This window comes from Nelumbo lutea, chromosome 6, assembly GCF_056320005.1.
Source record: "Nelumbo lutea isolate HS-2025 chromosome 6, American lotus-T2T, whole genome shotgun sequence".
Taxonomy (NCBI): domain Eukaryota; kingdom Viridiplantae; phylum Streptophyta; class Magnoliopsida; order Proteales; family Nelumbonaceae; genus Nelumbo; species Nelumbo lutea.
Window position 1 is genome coordinate 15,816,523 of NC_142689.1, and position 3,625 is coordinate 15,820,147.

The following is a 3,625-nucleotide window of genomic DNA, read 5'->3' on the forward strand; positions in this document are numbered from 1 at the left end:
CTGAGAAAAATATCCCTTAGCCACTGCTTTCAGCCATACTTGGAAGGTTGAATATGGTTGAGAGGATTTTAAAATTTTGGATGTACAACTGTAATTTTAACAATGGGCATTGTTGCAATCAAAGAAAAGCATATGGTTTCCTAGTTAGGAAATGTTTCCAATTAATGTAGATATGAAGCAAAATATATTATAGAGAGTGTATAGTATTTGGATATCTAATGGGATTGAAAACTTCTTAGCCTATAAATTTCTGCTTAAATAGGTACTATTAAAAGTAAAATATACAAACAATGAAAATAATGGGCTGGGAAGGACTGGGCTTAGTAACTAGGATAAGGGCTTAAATTAGGCCCAGGCCTGAAATATAGGCCTGAGCTCAACCCTATATGGAACTAGGCTGGATGCACACGCAACTTTGGACTGGAAATGATAGTGCATTTGAATCCCTTTATGTACATTGAATAGAGATGAGAGGTGAAATTAATAATTTTTACCAATGAAAATTAATTGCTTACTTCAGAGAAGAGAAATATATGTCCATAAAAAAGATAAAAGCATAATCTTAGGTATGTTCTTTACAAGCGTATTATCATAATTCACTTTCGCTTGACTAGTTTGCAATCTGTGGCAACAAGCTTTTATCTTCCTGGAGTTAGAAATTAGAGCTTCATTAACTAAATTAAGCTAGTTAATAGCTTATTCTTGTCTTAAAAAGAACTAGCGATCGAGGGATATACAGCTTGTTTTGTCTGAGTATATCTTATGACGAAAATCAAAACCCACCATATTACTTCTTTATTTATTCACATACAGAAAGTAGATCTATGGTGTAACATATATAATAAATCACCAAAGAATGTAAACCAATGAACAAAATAATCTGTGTCCTATGCAGAAAATAACATATACAGAGCCGCTGATATACGAAACACTGTAAATCAGAAAAAAAAAAAAGAGTAGATAATAAATAGACAGAAGAATCACTGGTGTAGGTGTGAAAGGCTAGACCGATCAGAAATCGATGTCGCATCTCGTGGTTTCGAACCCACCAACCGAGCTGCGATTAGTGACCAAAGGAACCTTGAATTCGCACTTAACCTTGGGCTTATACTTGTTAGTCTTGAGCGAGCCAACCTTGAATCTAATCCGGAGATACAGCTTGACATCGATATCGAAGGAGGCAGCAGTCTTGTCAGTATTGAAATCGTTAAGCTCGGAAGTGTCGAGAACTAGTTGTGATTGGCCCTGGAAGACAGGATTGAGGAAAGTGGTGTTCTTGTGGCCTTGGTAGAACGGTGTCAGGGTCTGGGAATCAAACATGACGTCGTCGTAGAAAGCTCTGGCTTCAATCCGGTCGTAGTAAATACCAATCTTCTTGTTTGGGTTTCTCACGGTCATATTGAGTGCAAGGTTGTAGCTGAGCGTGTTGCCGGTGAGATTGAATTCTGTAAGCGAAGCGTTAACGACATGGAACTTGACCTTGTTGGGGTGAAAGACAAGCCAGAGGACAAGGACGGCGATGCCGACGACGACGACAACAGTGATGATGATCTTGAAGAGAAGGCTGAGGAGGCAACAGCCGCAGCCGCAGCCTCTGCCACGGCCAGGCCTGTGGTAGGATTGCTGGGGAGGAATCGGGGGGCCGTAGTATGCCCCGTTCAAGTGGGGTTGCTTAGCATCAGCCATGGGAGGAAGGCAAAGGCGATGGAGATGGAGGAAGAAGAAGAGAGAAATAACAGATAATAGACAGACGGAAATAAAGGGTGTTTGTGTGTGACTGCTGCGTGTGTGTGGATTTTTACTTCAGAGAAAATCAAATATATATATATATATATATATAGGAAATTATGGTGGGAATTGAAATGATGAGAAGTGGAAACGTATAGCCACCGCGGTGTTTTGGTATATTCCGGCGGAGACACGGTAAGATCAGCGTCTCAAACAACGAAAACGCGCTTGTTTGAAAAGAGGGGCGGATGCTCGGATGGATTTGATTTGATTTACTCGTTTTTTCTTTCTTTGTTGATCTTGAGTAGGAGGGGGGGGGGGGGGGGATGGCGTGGGGTAACTTCTCAACTTGTTACTAATGACTTATGTCATTCACTGATTTTTGTTATAACAACATATTTTTTAATAATCCCCGGGGTGGGGGTGTTTGGGGAATTCAACACGTTCTATTCACGTGGTTCATACTTCATGGCAATTGTTTTTATTTTATTTTTTATAGATGCTAATGCTTTCTTTTTATTATTATAATTTGCTATCATGCTTTTCTAACCGTCGTTCACCCGATGGTGGGACCGTTTGGCTCAGAACTATCAATTTTACCCCTAAATTGCTTCTTGCTTAAAAACCATTCATATGATCAGCGATCCGTTTGATTTAAACTATGGTTTTGTTTATTTTTTTTAATTTTAATTGTTATTTATCTTTTAAATTGAAATAAAACATTTACTTCGGGGTAAGTTTTTAAAACATTGGTATCAAACCATCAAAAGTTGGTGAATATCAATTTGGGTCGTCGATATTAGGTATACAATTTGGGCGGGCCCAACCCGAGCCCGAACCGCCTTAGTCCGAAATTTTATACGATTGAGTTTGAATTTTCAGTCTTGGAGTTGAGTTTGGGTTAAGAAATCAAATGTTTTTATTTTTTTGGACTAAGCCCGAGCCTAGTCTGTATCCGCCTGATTTGCACCCCTAATTGATATGTCAAAGAAGAGGAATTAGCTAATTTCAATTATTTGAACCTTTAATAAGTGGTGTGATAGGTCTCATGTCCTATTATCAAATTAAAAAAAAAATGATTGGATTAAAATAAACTCTTGATACACGAATTCTTTTTTTAAGATAAAAAGAAAAATTTATTAAGAAAAAGGAATATACAAGAAGCCCGCCAACAAAGAAACTACCGGCCCACCCAAAAAAAAAAAAAAAAAACGCAGCAAATTCAACTATGCTAATTAATAAATTTGAAAATTGATACTTGAACCTTACTTAGTAGGGACTTTGGACCAATGTTTTAAAACCCGGTGTTCTGGGCTTCATAAAAACAAGGGCTATGGAGCAAAACAAGATAAACCCATTCATAGGGGTGGCAATTTTCCCTATCCCCGACGGGTACTTGGACTCCCCGACCCAACAAGGTTATATCCTATATTATAATATTATTCATTTTTTATTAAAACTTAAAAAACACTCAATAGTGTCCAATCTTCGAGACTTCGATAGACAGGCTGACAGAGAAGAGAGAACTCTGAACCCAGAACCCAGAGCCCAGACTTTTTCTTCCTTCATTTTCGTCGTTGATTCACCGATCACTGTCGCTATCTTCACTAGCCCATTGAACATCGGACGTCTATTGTCACCAACCATTGGTCTACCACTCGACGAGGAGGAGGTAGAGGAGAAGTAAAAGGAGAGAAGATGTGAATGGGTTTCTCAGCAGATAATCTTGACATATCTGAATGGGTTTCTCGATAGATAATTTGAAGATCTGAATGGTAGTGCTTTGGGTTTTTGTTGATTTTTTTTTCCTATTTTCCTTTTTTCTGGTCTAGGAGTTGATGGCTATTCGTATCTTTTGGAGCCTCTGTAGTGGCTATTCGTATCTTTTGGAGTCTCT

At 38.5% G+C, this 3,625-nt stretch overlaps 1 pseudogene across 1 annotated transcript; it reads right to left on the bottom strand.

Moving 5' to 3' along the window:
• Positions 1–763: 763 nt before the first annotated feature.
• LOC148847569 (NDR1/HIN1-like protein 10 pseudogene) lies at positions 764–1,846 on the bottom strand (annotated as a pseudogene). Its single transcript, XR_016100372.1, has one exon. The product of XR_016100372.1 is annotated as an NDR1/HIN1-like protein 10 pseudogene (transcript).
• Between the last annotated feature and the right edge of the window lie 1,779 nt (positions 1,847–3,625).